At 43.7% G+C, this 8,410-nt stretch overlaps 1 long non-coding RNA gene across 1 annotated transcript; it reads left to right on the top strand.

Moving 5' to 3' along the window:
- Positions 1 to 2,354: 2,354 nt before the first annotated feature.
- On the top strand, positions 2,355 to 8,047 carry LOC140626911 (uncharacterized). The gene is made up of 2 exons (XR_012025884.1): positions 2,355 to 5,198; positions 7,738 to 8,047. It is a non-coding gene; the product is annotated as an uncharacterized lncRNA (long non-coding RNA).
- Positions 8,048 to 8,410: the final 363 nt, after the last annotated feature.

The raw sequence follows: 8,410 nt of genomic DNA, 5'->3' as shown, positions 1-8,410 counted from the left end.
GGGTAAAGGGACAACTTAAGGAGAATAAATGGAGAAAATACAATTTTAAGGAAAGAAGTTCTGATTCTGTAGCTCCTCTGATTTATTACCCTTTTTTTATTGGCCGTAAATTTTTTTTTTACGATTTTAATTATTCATGAGAGAGAGGCAGGGACACAGGCAGAGGGAGCAGCAGGCTCCATGCAGGGAGCCCAATGCGGACTCCATCCCAGGACCCTGGGGTCATGCCCTGGGCTGAAGGCAGACGCTCAACCACTGGGCCACCCAGGCGTCCCTGGCTGTAAAAATCTAATATGAAAGGAAAATTCTTTTTCGAGGGGTAACTTGTCGAATGATTATTATCATCCATTAATTTATACTGAGTGCTATTAATTTCTCCAGTCCACGGATGGGGAAAGGAGGCACAAATGCTAAGTAACTTGTCGAAATTCACAACCAGTAGTAGGCAAGTGGACGGTCTGGGATTCAAGAGAGCTGGGGAGAGAAGGTTCCTGAATGCAAGAGCAGCCAAAAAGAGGAGGAGCTGCAAACAAGTTCACTTTCTCTTTAAAGGTGTCTGTGTGGGTGTTTGGAGGGAGGGCTTTGAAAGTAATGATGTCCACCTGGGTTTCCCCACCTTCTTAACTGAGACTGTCACTTGAGTGGGCCTCCCATCCCAACAGGATCTACAGGACAGAGTGGCCTATGAGTGCCACCTTCTGGAATGAAGGATAAAGCCACTGCATTTTTTGCCAGTGACACAGGTGAAAACCAGAAGACATACGTATCATATTTGTGGATGGCAATGAGGAGGGCAGTGCCCTCAGCTGGCAGACTGAGAATTCAAATACCTCAATAGAACAAACATGGTTACCAGAGGGGAGAGGCGTGGGCAGTATGGGTGAGGTAAGTGAAAGGGATCAAGAGTTCACTTACCCCCCACCCCCCAAGAAAAGTTCATTTACCCTGGGACACGGTGGTGGTGGGGGGTTTGCTCAGCAGCTGAGCGCCTGCCTTTGGCCCAGGGCGGGATCCTGGGATCCTGGGATCGAGTCCCACATCAGGCTCCGCGCAGAGAGCCTGCTTCTCCCTCTGCCTGGGTCTCATGAATAAATAAGTAAAAAAAAAAAAAGGGAATTGCCGAATCACTGTATTGTGCACCTGAAACTAATATAACACTGCATGTTAACTACACTGGAATTAAAACAAATCTTAGTAGGAATGATACACTCCATCTCATAGACCAAAATTCAATAGTTAGTAAGACTGCCTTTAGGTCCAAAAAGTCAACGGATCATTATAAAGATGAGAAAGATGTAGAACATCTAAAACTCAAGAGGTGGTCTGCTGGTGGCATTAGACCCCCCGTATCAGGTTGTTTAGGTGCCACACTGTAAGGTCTTGGACTACAGACCAACTGGAACCTGTTCATAGAAGCCGTATGGATGGTAAAGAGACTTAACTAAAAGGGTCAATGCCAAGTTCAGAGTCAAAGTCTCCAGGAAGACAAAATTATAGCCTGCAGATATTTATGGGTTTCTGTATGAATGGCCTCAAGGAAGAAAATTAGGACCAATGGATGGATGTCCAAAGAGGACACAATTCAGAAAGTGCCCTTCAGAGCTCTCGGGAGGGTGTTGTGTACTAGAAAGACGGCCGGCTTTGGAGGCACAGACCTTGTTTGACTCCAGCCTTTGACTTTGGCAAAGTTTTCTGTCAGTGTCTTGTCACCTAACAAATGGTGAGAATACCTGCCCTATGAAGTGTTTAAAAGCAATGAGGCAAAAAACAACCCCAAAACCAAAAAAAACAAATGAGGCAAGATCTGGAAAGTGCTTTATGTCACCTCACATAAGACCTGTCCATGAGAAAAAAAAAAAGAGCAAGCTGTCCATGATTGCTTTCAAACTGGACATCTTAGGCCAGGGGTTGGCAAACTTACAGTAAATAACCAGGGAATAAATTTTTTATTTCTATTACAAAAGTTTATTTAATAAAAAGAAAATAGAAAATTATTTCTAAAATTATTTTAAATATTTAAATTATTTTAAAATAATTAAATTATTTCTATTTTTTCTAAAAATAGAAATTATTTCTATTACAAAAGTTTTTTTTTAATAAAAAGGTTCAATAAGATGTACGTGACCTAATTTTTATATTATTTTTTATTTATAAGATGCACTGTGGAGAGAAGACATGGAACCAGGGATTTCTCTGCTTTAAATTTTTTTTAAGATTTTTTTATTTATGATAGTCACACACAGAGAGAGAGAGAGAGAGGCAGAGACACAGGCAGAGGGAGAAGCAGGCTCCGTGCACGGGGAGCCCGACGTGGGATTCGATCCCGGGTCTTCAGGATCGCGCCCTGGGCCAAAGGCAGGCGCCAAACCGCTGCGCCACCCAGGGATCCCGATTTCTCTGCTTTATATTCTGGTTTTGTTGTTCATACTCTCTCAAAGGCTTCCACCAGGATGATACCTTTTCCTACTATTATCGCCAGGCCAGTGTTACTCTGTCGCCCGCTGGCCACCACTTGCGCTTGTCCATCACAAGATTCATAAAGAGGTCAAATCACAATATTCCTTAGACATAGCTGCTATCATTTAATTTCAAAAATAACTTCTTGGCCATGAATTTTTCCAACTCGGGGTGAGTGTCTACCCGGCAAGTTCAAAAATGCCTTCGAAGTGATTTTTTTATACTTTTAGACATACAGTCTCTAAACAACTTTACAGGCATAGCAAGAAAACATCCGTAGACCGTGAATGAACATGGCCATGTTCCATTAAAACTTCATTTATGGACACTGAAATGTGAATTTCACAATTTCCATATTCATGAAATAATGACCTTTTGATTTTTTTTCAATCATTTAGATATGTAAAACTATTCTTAGACCCGAGGCTGCACAAAAACGTGTGAGAGGCCAACAGTTGGTACTCATAGGTGAAGTTAAAAGAAAGCAGCTAACCTAATTGTTTTCTAATTAAGTTATTTTATTTTATTATTTTTTTGAAATGATTTTTGATTACTTAGGCATTTATATATTTGTGAGAGAGCAAGAGAGAGCATGAGCATGCACAAAGGAGCAGAGGGAAAGAGAATCCCAAGCTCCATCTCAGGACCCAGAGATCATGAGTTGAAGTCAAGAGGATCACACCCTGGGCCGAAGGCAGATGCTCAACCGCTGAGCCACCCAGGCATCCCCGATTTTTAAAAAATTAATTTAATTTCACCTTATTTTTCGTTGCTTGCTGTCTTAAATTGAATGCTGGCTCCCTGCCAATACTACCAAAATCACCTGTCAGCAAGGCGAAGCCTAGTGGATTGTCTGCTGTAGTTAGGGGGAGACCGACATTGAGAAAGTAGAGCCTGAGTGGGGGCGGGCAAAGGAGTCTACGGCTTAAACTAAGTGATTTTGTGGAGGCCTTTGTAGGATGATGATTTAGGAAAAGCAGGTAACAGGGTTTCCTAACTACTCCTTGTCTGATGAGCCATTTTACTCTAACGAGGCTTAGTTGGATGTCTAGGTACTTGCAACTTCATCTTCTGGGCAGAGTTTTCTGCAATAGTAAAGTCGGATAATGCAGACCTTCCTTGTAGACAAGCCACCTAATGTAGATGGTAAACGGTGTGGCTGTGATACAGTTCTTGAATCTAAGTGAGGTGTGGTGAGGTGAGGTCTGGAGCCAACAACCAAGAAAGAATTCTTTTTATTTCTTCATGAGAGACACAGACAGAGAGGCAGTGATATGGGAGAGCTGGGCTCTTGTCTCACGGAGTTAAAGAATGAATCTCAAAAAAAAAAAAAAAGAATGAATCTCACGGACACAGGAGAGTGAGCAAAGGTAAAGGAGTCTCTAGGTAAAGATACAGAGAGACCTCTCAGAAGTGAGAGGGGTCCCAGCAGGGTTGCCCCTGAGGGCATGTAGGGTTGGTCTTTTATTGGAAGCCTAATCCGGGAACCTAAATCCTTTTAACGTTATTTACTGACATCACCATTGAGTAAGTACTAGTGATAACAGCTTTAATGCCTTACTTCTTCTTTGGGGTCTGGTTATCCTTTGTTGGTCCCAGATGAGTTAAAAAGACACCCTCCCCACCCACACCCAGGGCAGGGTGGTCTGACCTGATCCTTTATCTCTCATTTCCTTACATCTCAGTATTTTTTTGGATTTTAGTGAGCCTGCTTCCATGGCCCCCTACCTAGCCCTGCCTAGCCCCATTTGTCCCTAACTCAGCAGAGACACAGGCAGAGGGAGATGCAGGTGAGAGCCTGATGTGGGATTGCATCCCAGGACCCTGGGATCACGCCCTGAACCAAAGGTAGACGCTCAACCACTGAGCCACCCAGGTGTCCCAAGAAAGAATTCTTTTTTTTTTTTTTTTTAAGATTTTATTTATTTATTCATGAGAGACACACACAGAAGAGAGGCAGAGACACAGGCAGAGGGAGAAGCAGGCTCCATGCAGGGACCCCGACGTGGGACTCGATCCCGGGTCTTCAGGAGCACACCCCGGGCCGAGGGCGGTGCTAAACCGCTGAGCCACTGGGCTGCCGCCAAGAAAGAATTTTTTTTTAAAGAAAGATTTTATTTTATTTATGTATTCATGAGAGACACACAGAGAGAGAGGCAGAGACACAGGCAGAGGGAGAAGCAGGCTCCACGCAGGGAGCCTGATGTGAGACTTGATCCTGGGACTCCAGGACCACGCCCTGGGCCGAAGGCAGGCACTAAACCGCTGAGCCACCCAGGGATCCCCCAGGAAAGAATTCTTGATGCAAACATGGTTCTGGTTTTATGAAAGCCCAGGGACAGGACCCGTAGGTAGAAAGAGCTGCTGCCCTGGGGTTGTCAGGGGTGACTGATGACATACTTGGGAGTTGGGGGTAAGGAAAAAGGGAGGTTTTCAAAAGAACTGTTGTATGCTAAAGAGGGCCTACAAGATACTGGAGTCCTTGCCATTGTCATATTAAGGTTGTTTTTCCTGCTAGGAAAGCATTAAGACAGTTGAGAGTTTCCTTCTGGAAGTCAGGTTATTGATAAGAATGCTTTTTTCTTGTAAATCACTAAGACATTTTGTAAACTGAGGGAGCCTCCCAACTTGCTGGACTGTAATCTTTTTAAATTATCCGTTTGTTTTTTTCCTTCCTTTGTCTTTAGGGAAGTCAGGAGTGCCGAGGAAGGCCACACGTATCCCACCTGGGGATTGGTGGGGTAAGTTGCAGGGTGTTGTCCTGTGCTTTGTCCTCTGTTGGCCTTCTGCTCCTTCATCAGGTGTGGATGGGTTTAGTACTCAACTCAAAAAGTTTGTGGAGCGTGAGACGTGCTGCAGCCCGAAGGGAAGAGTTTAAGATGCAGGCTCATTAAGGAGGAAAGGGCTGGAAATTTAATAGGTAAGGAAAAGTAAGTGCCAGGGCAGATACCTGTGGCGAAAGGGTGCTTTTCCTGCAACTAGAGGCTAACAGCAGGTGGAGCTAGACCCTTCCAGCAAGGCGCTTCCAAAGGTGAAGCTAGATTACAGGTGGGCTTTGCCGGAGATAGCTAAGCAGGAGGGATTAAATCTAGTTCATCTCACCCATCAGAGTGACAAAAGTTCAAAATGTTTGTGTAGGGGAGGAAAAAGAATTTTCCTTTACCCTTCTCGGTTCTTGGCAGAGACCCTCCCCCCTCTTACTAGAAGACAGATTATTATTATTATTTTTAGAAGACAGATTAACAGGAGAAAAGTCTGATAACACGTCTACCTCCTGTATGCACGAGAACCCCAGGAGAACCGAGTAATTTCCCCAAAAGGTCTGAGCCATCATCTTAAATACAGCCGCTAGCTAAGGAGAAAGATGTTGGGGGTGGAGGAAAGTCAGTTCAGGGAGGTTTTCCGGTAAAGCACCGTTAACCAGGGTGAGGAGGTTATGCGGATTTAAGCTTTCCCTTCTCCATCATAAAGGTTGCTAGAGATTAGGTCACCTCCTCTTCTGAGTACAGTGAGGGTGACACCCTTACAAAAGGACATTTCCCTTACAAATGCTAATTTCTCTTACAAAGGGTCACTTGTACCCGGCGTTCAGAGCTTTTCCTGCAGACACTGTTTCCCTAAAACATCCAGCTCAAGATAATCCTCTTGCCAAAGAGGCATATTTTGGGTGACTTTCTGCTTCCCTTCACTTGATAATATGCTTGATCGGCAAGGCTGTGGGGGAACAAGTACTCTGATATTGTGGGTGGGAATACAAAACGGTATAACGCTGGTGGAGAGCAATTTTACAATATCTTAACAAAATGACAAGCATTTAACAGTTGACCTGGCAACCCCACGTCTAGGTATTGATCCTGAAGCGTGAGCTCTAACAACACAAAAATGCATGTACACAACGTTATTTGATTGCAGCATTATCTGTAATTGCAACATATTGGAAACTACCTCCAAAAGTTCAACTATATAAGCATTTGGTTTAATAAACTATGATATAGTCACACAATGAAATACTATGCAGTTGTAAAAAAATAATGAAGATTTTTAGAAGGGAGCAACCTACACCACCCTAAAACAGGCCTCTGGCGTACTGATTATTTGAAAGTGGTTATTATTAAGAAATTGCAGGGGGCGGGGGGGGGGGGGGGGAAGAAATTGCAGGCGGAGGAGAAGCTGTGAAAACTGAAAAGTGACCCTTTTGTAAGAGATATTTGCATTTTTAAGGGAAATCTCCATTTGTAAGGGTGTCTTCCTCACTGTACCCGGAAGAGGGGGGTGAGCTTCTCAATGGAGAAGGTGTTGGGGTAAATCTGCATAACAACCTTGCTCTGAATTATTCTGCTCCCACAGGCGACCTCCCATCTCTGAGTCCTCACTCCCAACACCTTTTGTCTTTAAGGCCCTGGCTTCAGCCATTTCAGGGAAATGGTTGTTCCTTTATGTACAAGAGGTATACATGTCATTAAATTTGTTTGATTTTTTTCCTGTTAATTGGTCTTATGTCAATTTAATTTTAATTTAATTAATTTTTAAGATTAAAAAAACATTTTATTTATTTATTCATGAGAGACACACAGAGAGGCAGAGATAGGCAGAGGGAGAAGCAGGCTCCCTGCAGGGAGCCGGATGCGGGACTTGATCCGGGACCTCTGGATCACGACCCAAGCCAAAGGCAGACGCTCAACCACTGAGGCATCAGGTGCCCCTCAATTTAATTTTTAGAGCAGCCAAAGAACCTAGAAGAGAAAAAGTAAAAAATTTTCCTCCCCTACAATTTGTATTAACTGATTTGAAGTATTTTTCAGGATATATTTGCTACATGAAAAAAAGCAAGGCTACCTTGTTGGGAAGAAAAGGAGATTCAATAAGAACGCCTATTATATTATTTTTGCAGAAACATACAGGAAGGAAGATCAAATTTATGAGAATGGTTATCTCGGGATCCCTGGGTGGCGCAGCGGTTTGGCGCCTGCCTTTGGCCCAGGGCGCGATCCTGGAGACCCGGGATCGAATCCCACGTCGGGCTCCCGGTGCATGGAGCCTGCTTCTCCTTCTGCCTATGTCTCTGCCTCTCTCTCTCTCTCTCTGTGACTATCATAAATAAATAAAAATTAAAAAAAAAAGAATGGTTATCTCAAAATGAGATGTTAAGATTAGAGTGAAAGAGAGAAGATATGGAGTGGCACTTCTCTTGAGTGTCCTGTTTTGTCTAGTTTTGACTTTTGGAACTGTTAAATAACAAAAATATAACAGTAAATTTAAAAAATTAATTTTTTTGCCCAGCATGGAGCCTCTGACCTGGAGATCAAGCCCTGAGCTCAAATCAAGAGTTGGATGATCAACTGAGTGAGCCACCTAAGTGACCCTCAACTGAGTAAATTTTAAAGAACTAATGGGCTTTATTAATCAATTCATGGGGGGTCCCTGGGTGGCTCAGCGGTTTGGTGCCTGCCTTTGGCCCAGGGCGTGATCCTGAAGTCTCGGGATCAAGTCCCACGTCAGGCTCCCTGCGTGGAGCCTGCTTCTCCCTCTCCCTGTGTCTCTGCCTCTCTTTCTCTCTGTGTCTCTCATGAATAAATAAATAAAATATTTTTTTTTTTTTTTAAGATTTATTTATTTATGATAGAGAGAGAGAGAGGGCAGAGACACAGACAGAGGGAGAAGCAGGCTCCATGCCAGGAGCCCGACGTGGGACTCGATCCCGGGACTCCAGGATTGTGCCCTGGGCCAAAGGCAGGCGCCAAACTGCTGAGCCACCCAGGGATCCCCAATAAATAAAATCTTAAAAAAAAATCAATTCATGAATCAGGAAGCCTCCCATCTAGTAAGTAGAGGAGAGCTCCAAAAGGCTACAGAAAGGGAAAGGTTTTTAAAAGTTGGGGAAGGAATGGGGAAAAGGAAATTATTAACAAAGAATCTATTTTAGACAAGGTCGTCCTCCTAAGAGGAATGGTGA

Source organism: Canis lupus, chromosome 38 (genome assembly GCF_048164855.1).
Source record: "Canis lupus baileyi chromosome 38, mCanLup2.hap1, whole genome shotgun sequence".
NCBI classification, from domain to species: Eukaryota; Metazoa; Chordata; class Mammalia; order Carnivora; family Canidae; genus Canis; species Canis lupus.
Note: the sequence above shows the minus strand (reverse complement) of the source record. Positions and strands in the feature narration are given on the sequence as shown.